The 13879-nt window shown below is 46.6% G+C and overlaps 2 protein-coding genes and 1 pseudogene across 3 annotated transcripts in view; 2 read left to right on the top strand and 1 right to left on the bottom strand.

The window, feature by feature from the left end:
* SUPT3H (SPT3 homolog, SAGA and STAGA complex component) overlaps nucleotides 1-13879 on the top strand; it is a 1963693-nt gene that overhangs the window by 77321 nt on the left and 1872493 nt on the right. The window lies entirely within an intron of this gene.
* RUNX2 (RUNX family transcription factor 2) overlaps nucleotides 1-13879 on the bottom strand; it is a 331526-nt gene that overhangs the window by 190059 nt on the left and 127588 nt on the right. The window lies entirely within an intron of this gene.
* LOC147707005 (uncharacterized) overlaps nucleotides 11609-13879 on the top strand; it is a 36811-nt pseudogene continuing 34540 nt past the window's right edge.

The raw sequence follows: 13879 nt of genomic DNA, 5'->3' as shown, positions 1-13879 counted from the left end.
TTCATTTGTTTCGTGGAAAGTCCTTGAAAACCTTTATGTGATTAGGATAAAACATATTCGCCTTTGGACTCAGAGATTTTGATATATACTGCCTTGACATATTCTTACATGAAATACATGTTTGGATGTCATTTATTGTGACTAATTAAGGGTGTGCTATAACTGCATGTCTTGAATAGTGTAAATATATATGATCAAATACCTTGGATAAATCGAATTGTGTGTGTATAAAGAATATGATGAATACAAAATAAATTATGCTCATTTCGGCAGAAGTGAGTACAGTTTTGATAAATGGTTAAATGGCTTCTATTTCTAATAATCCATGTAATATTGTTTGGCCAAATTGAAGTAAGGTCTTATTCTAAATGGTATTTTACTCTTGATTTATTCACGCAAACTATACTGAGTCTTGCAGAAACTGTATCCAATAGATAAATGAGTTCTTCGTGAACATTGTTTTTGCTAATCAGCAACACCCATTTTGCAAGGACGTATGGGTCGCTCTTGTTTTATCTGAATACTCATTGTGAGTTTTGTGGTCCGATGGACAGCCAAACCCACGGTGGCGGGCAGTCTGACCACCGTATTCTGATTTGGGTGGTCGTACCGCCATCGGACTGCTGCTACCACCAGGGATCTGTGATCCCTCAGCGGTAGCGCTGTCATCTGGAGCAACAATATGCTGGTGGTGTCGCTGAGGCACCGCCAGGCATATTCTGAGTTTCCACACCTCCATGGTAGTGAGGCTGCTATGAAAAATGTGGTGATCAGGAAACTTAGGGGGCTCTACAGGGCCCCCTGTTGCCCCTGTGCTTGGGGCAGCATGCAGGAGGGACACATGTTGTACCCCCTGTCTGTATGCCCCCTGTTCCAGCCCGACATGCACTGCAACATGCTATGCAGAAACTTGCTTTGGCGGTCCCATGGTGAAGCCGCACTAAGGGTCACATATGAGCCTTAGCACCGCACCGCAGTGGGACTGCCAAAGCACCGCCCACCAGACCAGTAGAAAACTCTTAATCCGGCGGGTGGTCAGCAGTTGAGTTTGGCTGTGTGGGAGCAGGTCGCTGGCTTGTCGGCCCGCTCCCACACCACCAAACTCTGATGAAATGGTGGAAATCCCGCAGCGGATCACAAGGGTGCTGGCTGTATCCACTGAAGTCCTCTCAAACCCGGATAGCTGAAACCGTTGGTTTTGGTAGGAAAAGCTCTAAGCAGGAGAAAATCCCATTTTTTAATGCCCAAAGTCCTCATATTGGGTGGATACTTTAGGCACTTTTGCCGGGTCAAGATTATTACCTTCAGATTTAGGGCCTTATTACGACTTTGGCAGTCCTCCTGTTGGCCCGCCACCACAGTGCCAACAGGAGGACCACCAAGACCGTGGTGTGCTCACCTGCCCTGTTCAGATTTTAATCCAGGTCGTGTGGGCAGTGCTGTGGCAGTCTCACGACGGTGGTCTGTTAGGCTCATAGCAGAGCCTAACATGCAGAACGCCACCGTGACAGCGCTTGCAGCACATTCCTGCACGGTGTGGCATGCACCATGTCATGCATGCCACACTATTCAGGAACAGGGCTGCAGTTCCATGGGGGCACAAATTGTGCTCCATGGGTGTATGCCCAGGAACGGCCAGGAGCCCTATTAGGGCCCCTTTGGTTGCCTCTCCACCACCCTTTTCATGGCGGCAAGCCCGCCATGAAAGGGTTGTGTACAGGCAACTCAGAATATTCTCAGCAGTGCTGCAGTGGTACCTCCAGCATATTTGTGATCCTGAGCGCTGCACTACCACCAAAGGATCCTGGATCCCGGCGGACACATCATTCCTGTGGCGGTCTGACTGGCACGCTCATAATAATAGGGGGGACAGCCACCACGAGTATCGCCAAACTCATAATGAGGTCCTTAGTCTTTTTGTGGAGTTCAAAATCCTCCAGCAGGGCAAGCCTGGAGCTATATCTGACAAAGCCCTCTTGAAATCAGCCACTTTTGCTGCATGGTCCCACTGAAGTTCTGGAGGTGTTGAAAGTCCACAAATGTTCAAAGTCCCAACTTTTTAGAGTTTCTGGAGCAGCTTCCTCTCGGTCACTTCTAAGACTCCCAGGACCCAAGGCACGGAACTTAGGGGCAGGTCTCACTCCAACAGAGACCATCAGCAGGGTTGGGCCCAGTTCCAGTTGCTACTGGTTAGCTGGACACTTGAGGTAAAATACTTCTTGCAATTTGTTGTGTCCCTGCAGCCACAGAGGAGGAGAGCCAACTGACCCTTGAAGTTCACTTCTTAGACCTGGGTACAAGTGGGAGCAGGTCCTGCCCTTCATGTCTCTGCACAAGTCTCAACCAGCATATTCAGTCCTTGAGTGTTCCGATGTGCTGTGGGTGAGGTGCCAGCTTTGTAAGCTGCACACACCAGTGGGTGGTGGTGGCTCCTTGGCACTCCCAAGCCAACGAGAAAAAAGATCCCTGGGAACACCCTTTCCACTTTTGTAGGACATGCTGTTTACCTTACAGAAAACTATCTTACAGTGTACTATTCCGAGGCAAGTCCAACATGGCAGAATCTTTCTGTCCCCAAGAGGAGATTGTTTGCCAGCTAGGGGCTTGTTTAGGAAAATGAGCAGTCCACTCCTCCTCTGCTAAACCAAACTGGTTCTAGGACCAACTTCTCCTCTCAATGGGCTGGTTGGCCCTGAAAGGACAGCACAATTTAAGATGGCATTATGGTCCCATGTGGAACCCGTGAAGTAGGAGTTCAGATAGGGGGTACAGGGACTCTGATTACCTCTATGATCATATTAGTGACCGGCGGCATACTTGGGTGGGTGGGGTTGTTAGGATGGTTAGGAGTGGGGGAGGGGTGTGGTTGGGGTGTTATTTATGTTGAAGTATAGTGTTAGCGTGGACCATGTGTGGAGACGGGTAGGCCTAGCTCTTGGGCTCTATAAGGGAGAATGAAGGAGACTTAGTACTGCACCTTTGTGATTTTTGGTAGAACACTTTTGTGTACAGTCCGACCTGGGAGGTCGCTAGAGCTATTATTGTGAACTCTTGTTCTACATCTTGACTTCCTCGTCAATTTGTCATGGTGCCCATAGGGCTGTATGTATGCTTGTTGAAAACCAATAAAATTCTGTTAAAAAAAATATGGTCCCATGTGGTGCATCATTGTTAGGAAAGTTGGAGGGCAAGTTTTCTTTGCATTCCAATAGAAAAGCAAGTGAGCAAATTGAGTGGGTTAGACATTCATTCTTGTTACTCAGTTCTGCTCCCTTGCATAATAGAGCGCGCACTGCATTGTAGTCTCAGAGATCTCCAGCTGATGGAACTGCGTGATGAGCAGCCAATAGACTTTTCTCCCTGTGCCTCATATCATGTATCTGCTAAAATATGGAGTGCTTAGAAATATCTTGCCCCCAGTATAAAGTGTTGTTTAAAACTGCATAATTACGATTTTTCTTTTAACAATACCTAAGCAAAGTGTTTCCTACTACGACTAAACCAGATGGCTGTGAAATCTGACACTGCCAAAGATTACAGGATGGCAACTCCCACCGTTTACATCAGATCCATTTTAAGTCTTCAAATTTTGTGCATGACACCCTCTCTCTTTTTACCTAATTTCTCCCAATACCCTTTCAACCAACTGGTTTGTTAAAATGTGGTCAAGGTGCTAAAACAGGTGCAGATGGTATTTGCACGAGTGTTTTGCACTGTTGTTGATTTAGACCTGAGTGTGCAGTGTGCTTGCTCTTGTTTTCTGCTCGCATGTGCCATTACATTCTAGATGGTGCTAAGAGCAAGCTCAGAATGCAGAAAAAGGATAATGAGAGCAAAACAGGCACAAGTACTGTTCGCATCTGTCATCCTACATTTATTGCCCTGATCTCTGAATCAGGGTGGAGAAAATGTAATTTCTGCCAGTGTTAGACCACTATCTACATGAAACCCTAATGATGTGCAAGTAATGTGCACAATTACTATTGCAAAGTATTCCCTACCCAGATAGGCACATTTGATGTAAAAACAAACTAAGAGGTCCATTAGGATGGCGGACGGACAAAGTCCGTCGCCATCCTGTCGGGGGCCGGTACCATATCCGCCACAAGGGCGGAGGAACCGTGCCCCCAATTAGGATGCATCCGCCACAGTGGCGGGTGCATCCCGCATTTTTACATTGCGGCAGACGGTGCTTGAAGCACCGGCCGCCGCAATGCAAAAAATGCACGTTGTACATTTCAATGCACAACATGAAAGGCACCGCACAGTGCCTGTCATTGTGTACATTGAAATGCTGGGGGGTCCCATAGGTACCCCCCCATGTGCACCCCGCACCCCCCCATCACCCTGGGGGCCCGCAAGTGGCCCTCAAAGCAAAGACCGTATGCCTTTCCGTGGCGGCATTGCCGCCACGGAAAGGCATTCCTCACCGGCCATCCTAATATGGCTGGCGGTGTCTGATAGACACCGCCACCATATCAGGCCTTTTCCGCCGCGGTCGCAAGCCGACCGCGGCTGAAAAGCGGAGGACGGTCTTCCCCTCCGCCACGGTCCCCCCCGCCATCGTAATATGGTGGGGGGAAGAAAGGCGGCGGACGGGCAGGAATGGCGGACGGATCGCCACCCCCTGCATGGCGGTGGCGATCCGTCCGCCATCCTAATGGACCCCTAAGTGCTTAGTGCCAATGTCCTTTGTGCCAGCGTATTTTTGCATCCACCTATACACAACACTCTAAGTAAAGATCTTATTTAGGAGAGGCAATCCGTGCACTCAATTCACCCACTTTTCTCTTATTCGCCTCAATTTTAGAGTGTTATTTTTCAAAGTTTTGATTCGGTGTCCCCATGTTGCAAAACACAACCCTCATACCTGACCTCGCCGCCAATCGACCTACACTATTACTGTATTTTGTGATTCTCTGCATTGTAACTGTTGTAAAGCGCTCCGATACCCTCGGGTCAGGCCAGCGCAATATAAAACTTCTTAAATAAAAAAAATAAATAAAAAAAAGCACTGCGTCCTTTACAAAAGCTTGTTAGTGCAGCGCATACTTGTACAGCACCATACAAGCGCCTATACGACCCTCAGGACAACTAGGCTCCAGTGGCGTAGCATGGGCGGGGCCACAGGGGCAGTTGCCCCAGGCACCACATTCTAAAGCCTATTATCAGTGGCGCAGGGGCATTCTTAGGGGCGCAAATGTTTAAAGAAAAGTGGAGGGATACTTGCCTTGTTCCAGGTGCTGGCAACCCGTACTATGTCGCTGCTAGGCTCTACTTACTTCACCCTTAAGACAACGCAAAGCTGTTGGGAGGCCATAGTGATGGAATAATGCGTGCTCTATAAATATGTGCAACATAACATGTCATGACATGACATTTTACAGAGAACACACTAATTGACTCCAACAACGTGACAACTAGGTAATGACACTGCAGGCCTGCCTTTCAGTGAAACTGAGCACCTGAGACTGATGCACCACAGCCCACTGCCAGATAATGAAATGCATGCCTCTCTTAAATGGTTTGATCTTCCTGCCAAAAATTATGTAAATTGTACACAGCAAGTTCCCATTATGCCCGCATTCCAAGAATAGTGTTACTATGGTTACCTTGAACATGACCTAAGGTAAACAAAGTTGGTAGCTCAGTAGGGCTTATAAAGCATTGGCCTTTGAAGAATTACATGAGACACAACTAGATCAGGATATCATCTTTTGAATGCTTCCCTGAATGGGGATTGGTACTTCTTGTCACAATCCACTGAGCCCTTTCACGGTGCTTTTGCCCTATGCACACATAGTAGGCCTTGTTCAATCATGCTTACTTGTAGCTTATGTATTTCCAGTAGTAAGACATGCTTACTCAGCTTTTCACAAAACATGCTTTTCTGTGACTACGCACGTCTTATTTATGGGAATTAAGTCTGAAGTAAGACATGACTACTAATAGAAATATCTTTGTGAATAAGGTTCTTATTAAATAGGTGTAAATCATATACACCATGCATATTACAATATTCTACTCCGAATATTCTACCATAGCGATTCCGAGTAGACCTGCCAATGTTTATGAGCATGTGTATTTCTCACCCAAATGTCCTGCTCTCCCTTTCCCTCTTTTTTAATCAAGTACATGCCTAGACATAGTGCCCATGTCAATGAATAGGAGAAGCACTCACAGCCTCGCGCATCACCCCGACCTCTTCCCATGCAAGCCACAATGAATGCACACACACTTCCAATCGCACATGAAGGCATCAGCCTGCAACACATTGGGCAATGTTAGGAGCTATGAGGCCACACTACTGGTAGCAGTGCAACACACCTCTTCTTGCATGGGCTAAACTAGGAGGCCTATTCACAAAGGTAAACTTACACATAAATAAGTCTATAAATGTACATTTATTCTTAGACTTTTGAGTTACTTTACTACTTTTGGCTATTCACCATTTATGCGTGTACAATTACTCAAAGTGTAAACCTACATGTCCATGAAATCGGTAGCAGAGACCTCCTAGCCTTCCAGCAGCGGTGACGAGCAGTGGTTATCGATTACTGTGATTATTGACATGATATTGCAGACAACATACTTTCCTTACATCCACTTTGCTTATGTCTACTCACTCACCCATACAGCCATTCACACAGACAATCACTCTCCAATACAGCCATAACCAAACACCCATTCAAACAGATTATGAACAAACTAGAATTGATTTGTTCAAGTTCATGAGAAAATTGAAATTGATGAAATTGCACAAATAAAAGGGCCTACACAATTGAATATAACTCCACACTTTGATAAGAGAGGTGTAAGCAATCTCCTTGTTAAGGATGTTGATTTAATGAAAGAACTCTGGAGCTGGAGAACGAGACCCTTAGTGACCCTAGTGTGGTATCCATTGAGTCTATGTTGGACTGCCAAGGCCTTTAGGTATCCGAAGAAGGGGGCATCCTGCTGAGATTAAAATCCAAGACTATTCCCATTAGTTCAAATGATCTTATTGATCAATTTTCTGATGTGGTCATTAATGAACTGAGACACTTACATAATGATAAAGGTAGAAATTACTGTTCTAATACCAATAAGCGGTATAGACTCACCATGGAGAAATGAGTGAACAACCCAGAGATTGTGATCAGGAATTCTGACAAGGGAAGGAACGTGGTTTTGTGGACTATACACATGTATATGGAAGAAACAAATAGTCAATTGAATTACAGTATCTGTTAAAAGAGAGTGGATATAGCTTATTTCACGGAGTTACAGATAGACTACTTTCATGACTTGGAGGATTTGAGAACCCAAGGCTTGATCAGCAGTGAGGAGCATACTTTTTTGAAAACAGAACACTACAAACTCCCTCTGTTCTATTTAATTCTCAAAATCCATAAGAGTAGAGAAAACCCCACAGGACATACAATAGCTGCTCAGGAGGGACTGTTTGAAAATACTTTCTGGGATTTGATTATTTACTGAGATTTTCTATCCAGAGTTTACCATCTTTCATCCAAGATACAACTGACTATTTAAGGAGAATGTTTGACATATATTTGAAAACAGCATGCTGCTAATGACCCTTGATGTCTCATCATTATTCGTGAGTATACATCATACTGATGGTTTGAAAGTTGTTTGTATTTTTCTGAGAACTAGGCTCATTAGATTTTATAACAATGCAAATATGGTTTTGAAAATGATTGCATGGTGCTTAAAGAGGAATATTTTCTTTTTCAACAATGACATTTTTGAGCAACAACCGGAGACAGCGATGGGCACCTGCTTTTTCCCCAGCTATGCTGATTTGCATATGGGCTGGTGGCAGGGGCTTGTGCTCAATAGAAAAATGGACGGATAACATTGTCATTTTTGTCCGTTCCATAGATTATGTTTTTGTAAATTGGAGGGGGACTTAAATTCTTCCAAATTTTTTGTCTCTGATATCAAGAACAATTTGAATTTGAATTTTACTAATACAATTGATGAGACAGAAGTGGAAAATCTGGTTGTTAAATTAACTGTAAAGCAGAACAAAATGACCTCAACTTTATTCAGGAAACCTAGTGCAGGCAACAGCTTATTACATGCGAGCAGCTTTCACCCGATTGCGCTCAAAGAGAGTATACCCTATGGTGAACTCTTAAGAGTGAAAAGAATATGCAGTACATTAGAGGAATATGGGAATCAGAAGATTCAAGTTTAGAGGTTACAGTAGGGAGAAACTCGATACAGTCAAGAGTAAGTTACTCCAGTATTGGAACTTTCATAGATTCACATGCCTGAATCATTCCCCGTCGTCGAGACGGGAGTCTCCGGTATATCAAAAAGCAGTGCTTAGTAGTATAGCAAACTGAAAAGAGGCCTAGGCCCATTTCCCTTTTGCAACCCATAGCCTTTGTTATGTAAAAAAGACCCAAACTTTTCCTTGAACCAATCAGAGCTCCTCACCCTCTAGAACACTCCTGAGAGAACCTTCTGCCCCTCAGATTTTTCTACCGCACGTTGTGCTAGGGAGTCTCTTTTGAGCTCTGCTCAAACTCTTTACTTTCACAGGATTTTGACTTAGATTTGAGGTTTTTCATCTACCATGTCTGAGAAAGAGAAGAAAGGATCATTTAGAGCTCGTTCCAACTGCTCTAAGAAGAGGCTTTATACAGATGACCCTCACAAGGACTGCATCTACTGCCTCTATCCAGACCATAAGATAGCAGATTGTAAGGTATGTCGTACCTTTTCAAATATGACCTTGAGAGATCGTGAGGGAAGGCTACTTATCTGGCTTCAGAAGGTTAAGGCCAGGAAGGAGATCCTCTCAAGTGAGAGTGAAGAGGAATCAGTGGAATCTAAGAGATCTCAGAAGAGAAGCAGATCTCCTCAGACACATTCCTCAGGGGAAAGACCCGAGAAGGCCCCAAAAAAGACCACTCCAGGGTCTTCAGGGCGCAGTCCCTCAAAATCCCCTTCAGTCTCAGCTAAGGGGAAGAAGGGTTCTGCTGGTGAGGTGAAACTAGTGAAATCCGCCTCAGATCCACCACAATCACCTCCGAAAATCAAGATTACCATCAAACGGTCTTCTTCTACGCCTTCTGAGGAGAGGGTACTGTTTCAGCACCGTCGGCGGGACCGTCCACAAAAAAGGGATCGACAACGACAAAAACACCTCCGTCGTCGACGAAGAAAGATAATGTTAAAGCTAGTGAGAAAACAGCGTCGACGATTTCACCGTCGACGGCGATACTGTCGACGGTTTCACCGTCGACGAGAGCGTCGACAATCGCGTCAACGGCGGCGTCGACGGCGGCGGCGACGAGGACTGTGTCGACGACGGCAGTGTCGACGGCAGCGTCGACGAGGACGACGACGTCGTCAAAGACAGCATCGACGGTGACTACAACGTCGACGGTGGCGTCGACGACGATGACTTGGTCGACGACGGCGATGAGAATCTCATCGACGGGCTCGTCAACAAGGGAAAAAAACACCAGAAAAAAGGCTGGTGCCTTGGAAAAAACCTATAACACCAGAGGTTACATCTCCGAGCAAGGTCTCCCCATTGTTGCTGTCTCACCTGCTGGAAGAGGAAGATTCAGAAGAAGAAGATGACGAGTATGGAATTGCCAGTAGCCCTCCGCAATTGCAGGTCAAGTACCAGGAAGAGGATTCTGAGGAGGAATATGGGGGTTATCAGGAACAGCCCCAGGAACAGCACCTACATCGCCAACAACAACGCGAGGAGATGACAAGTGTGCCATCCTCTCTGTTGAAGGATCTCCAGGGTATGTTGGAGGATTATAGGAAGAGATGCCCAGCGACTCCAGTCGCTCAACAGGCCCCAGAGGTTACTCCACGTCCACGATCGGCACCAGGGACACCGGTTCGTAGGAGAGAGATTTTGCCGGAACCTACTGCTAGGTCTCCACCCCCGACGGCACACCACGATTCCTCGGAAGACGATCATGAGGATGGGGAAATTGCGGACACAAGTGCAGAATGGCATGACTATAGCACCCCCTCACCGTCTACTCCTCCACAGAGACCAGTAGATTCTCCACCGGAGGACATTGGTGGATTTCATCATTTGATGCAAAGGGCCACTAAGAGATTTGCACTGACCATGACAGAGGAGAAGACAGAATGTTTTTTATACGACTTCAAGGACTCGTATCGGAAATCCGTGCGATCCCTGCCTTTAGTGTCCCATATTTGGAAGCAAGGATTAAAGGTCATGGAGATGCCAGCAACGGTTACGCCGGTTCTGGTCAGACTAGATAAGAAGTATAAGGCGCCTAGTGATGCTCCTACTTGCCTTTTGGGTCATCCCAAACCGGATTCTGTTATTACACAGGTGGCACAACAGAAATCCAGGAACCCATCTGCTCCGATTGCAGCACCTCCAGACAAAGAGGGCAGAAGGTTGGATAATGCGGGAAAAAGGTTTTCCTTAATGTCGGCTCTGTTAGTGAGAGCTGCTAATGCCCTTACTATCTTGGGAAGGTATGACAGGCAGATGTGGTATGACCTGTCTCCATACATTAACCAGGTGCCGGAACCAGAGAAGCAGGAGACGAAGAAGATTCTCATGGAAGGGGAGAAGACTTCGGCCGAAGTCATAGACTGCGCTATGGATATAGCGACCATGGCGTTTAGATGCTTGGGAGGAGCGGCGGTCCTACGCAGGCAGAGATGGCTGCGAGCAACAGCGTTAAGGCCGGAGGTGCAAAACAAAATTTTAGACCTCCCTTTCAATGGAGAAGAGTTATTTGGAAAGCATATTGATGATACTCTGCAGAGTATCAAGAAGGATACGGATACGGCAAAGGCTCTAGGAACACTCCAATACAGGAAAACCCCTTTTCGTGCCTCCAGGGGTAGAGGACAGTCCTCGTATAGAGGAGGATACCAACAGGGGAGATATTCTTCTTATCCGTCCTCATCGCAGCCTTACCGTCAACAGTACAGCCAGCGTCAATCAGGAGGATACACAAAATCAACTCGAAGAGGACGGGGTGACCGAGGAAAGGACAACATCCGTCAACAATGACAACCTCCATCTTCCGGCTCTGTCAGATGCTCCCCTGGGTGGAAAGATTGCTCACTATCTTCACAATTGGCGGAAAGTAACAACGGACCAACAGGTCCTCAAAATAGTTCAATTCGGTCATACCCTAGAATTTCTTCAAGCGCCCCCTAGTACGCCACCGATGCACCAGAGAGCCAACCATCTGCATCAACTCCGGCAGGAGATTCGGACAATGCTCCGAAAGGGAGCAATAGAACCGGTACAGAAAGCCCAGGAAAACATGGGGTTTTACTCCCGTTTTTTTCTTATCAAGAAAAACAAGCTCCAGTGGCGCTCCATTCTGGATCTCAGATCCTTAAACACCTATTTCAAGAAACAATCTTTCAGGATGGTGTCTCTGCAGGACATCCTTCCGTTATTAAACCCAGGAGATCATATGAGCACATTGGACCTACAAGATGCGTATTTCCACGTGCCGATACATCCTGCACACAGACAGTACCTTCGGTTCTGGGTAGCCGGAAGACATTACCAAATCAAGGTACTGCCATTCGGCTTGAAGTCAGTGCCAAGAGTTTTCACAAAATGCCTGGCTCCAGTGGCGGCTGTGTTGAGAAAGCAAAAACATTAAATATTTCCTTATCTCGACGACTGGTTAGTCAAGGCACCATCAAAGGTACAGGCCAGAGCGTCAACACAGGCCTGCATAGACTTATTTGCCAATCTAGGATTGACTCTCCACGAGGGAAAGTCGAACCTCCGCCCAGCAAAAGTGATCACATTTCTGGGGGCAAAATTGGACACGGAATGCAACAAGGCGTTTCCCTCCGAGGAAAGGCAACTAAGGATTGTGTCCCTTTTCCAAGACTTTGTAAAATGAAAGTCTCTTTCAGTCCGCAGGTAAAAATCCTTTGCTGGGCACGATGTCATCTTGTATTCCCCTGGTACCTTGCTGCATACTAAGGATGAGGCCATGGCAAGAGCAGATCGATCTCCAATGGCATCAAGCGGAGGGATCCTTCGACGATACAATAGGGGTGACACCAGTGATGGTACAGGCAGCAAAGTGGTGGACGCAAAAAGCAAATGTGTCTCAAGGACTGACGTTTCTGGCAAGAGCGGCTCCTCTAGTGGTAACGGCGGATGAATCGTTGGAAGGATGGGGAGCTTTCATTCAGGACCTTCAAGTCAGCGGTCGTTGGAAGGCGCAGGAGCAGCAATTACACATAAATGTGCTCTAGCTCAGAGCGATCCGCTTGGCATTGCTGGCTTTTCTACCAAGGATAAGAGGTTCGCCGGTGTTGGTAAGAACAGACAACACTACAGCGATGCATTATGTGAACAAGCAAGGGGGAACAAGATCTCTCTTCCTGTCTCAGGAAGCCCAGGAGATATGGGAATGGGCTCTTCAGCAAGGAATATAATTGGCAACAGAACACCTCCCGGGGGATCAAATCGTCAAGGCAGATACTCTCAGCAAGCTCAAATCGTCCTGCCACGAATGGGAGCTAGACCAGGGGATCCTGGACAGCGTCTTTCGAAGATGGGGAACACTGATAGTGGACCTCTTCACTACAAAGGACAACAGAAAATACCAGTACTTCGCAAGCTGGCTTCCCCAGAAGGGATCTTGGGGGAATGCGTTTTCCATGGCATGGTCCAGCATCTTTGCCTACGTTTTCCTCCAATTCCTCTTCTCCCCCGCGTACTGGTGAAGATCAAGAAAGAGCTGTGCAGACTGATCCTAGTAGCCCCGTGGTGGGCTAGACAACACTGGTTCACGGAACTGCTGCTGCTGTCGGAGGACCGTCCAATTCGGTTGCGTCCAATTCCATCGCTTCTGACAATGTCCATGGGGCAGGTGCTCCATCTGGACCCGAAATCCTTGCGATTAGCAGCCTTTCTCCTGAACACTGTGAGTTTAGCCATCTGAACATCTCACACAAATGTAGAGAGATCCTGTCCAAGGCCAGAGCGGAGAGTACCAACACAACCTACAGGATGAAATGGAAGAGGTTTTGTCTGTGGTGTAAGAGGCATAATGTGCACCCTCTTACTGCTGCACCTCATCAAATTATTCCTTACATTCTGCTATTGGCAAAGTCATGATTAGCACACACCTCCATCAAGGTGCATTAGGCTGCGTTATCCCGCTACAGGAGGTCATCGTCAGGCCCATCCTTATGGTCATCAAGGATTATCAAACAGTTTATGAAGGGGATATTCAGGGTCTTTCCTCCAGTGAAGCCTCCACCATCATTATGGAATTTGAATATTGTACTCTCTCAATTGATGAAACCACCATTTGAACCGATACACAGGGCAGACCTGAAGTTCTTGTCCTGGAAAGTGGCTCTTCTCATTGCATTGACTTCAGCGAGAAGAGTACGTGAACTTCAAGCGCTCACGATTCAGGAGCCTTTCTTACAATTTCAGGAAGATAGAATGATTCTCAGGACAAACCCGAAGTTCATTCCGAAGGTGCCAACTGATTTTCATTTGAACAAACCGTTGGTGTTGAAACGTTTCTTTCCTCATCCATCAACAGCAGCAGAACGAGTATTGCACTCGCTGAACGTTCAGAGATGTATGAAATTTTACTTAAAAGAAACTAAGGCGTTTCGCAAGTCTTCTCAGTTGTTCGTCGCTTTCAGCGCACCCAGGAAAGGTCTCCCGCTGTCTAAGAGGGGAATTGCCAGATGGATTTCCAGTGCGATTGTCTACTGTCATCAAGCTGCTGGAAAGCCTTTGAATGTACGAGTTCGTGCCCATTCCACGAGGGCGGTGGCCACATCCACTGCACTGTTTGGAGGAGTGCCAATCCAGGATATCTGCAGAGCAGCGACCTGGGCATCT

The sequence above is a fragment of the Lissotriton vulgaris genome, chromosome 6 (genome assembly GCF_964263255.1).
Source record: "Lissotriton vulgaris chromosome 6, aLisVul1.2, whole genome shotgun sequence".
NCBI lineage: Eukaryota > Metazoa > Chordata > Amphibia > Caudata > Salamandridae > Lissotriton > Lissotriton vulgaris.
Note: the sequence above shows the minus strand (reverse complement) of the source record. Positions and strands in the feature narration are given on the sequence as shown.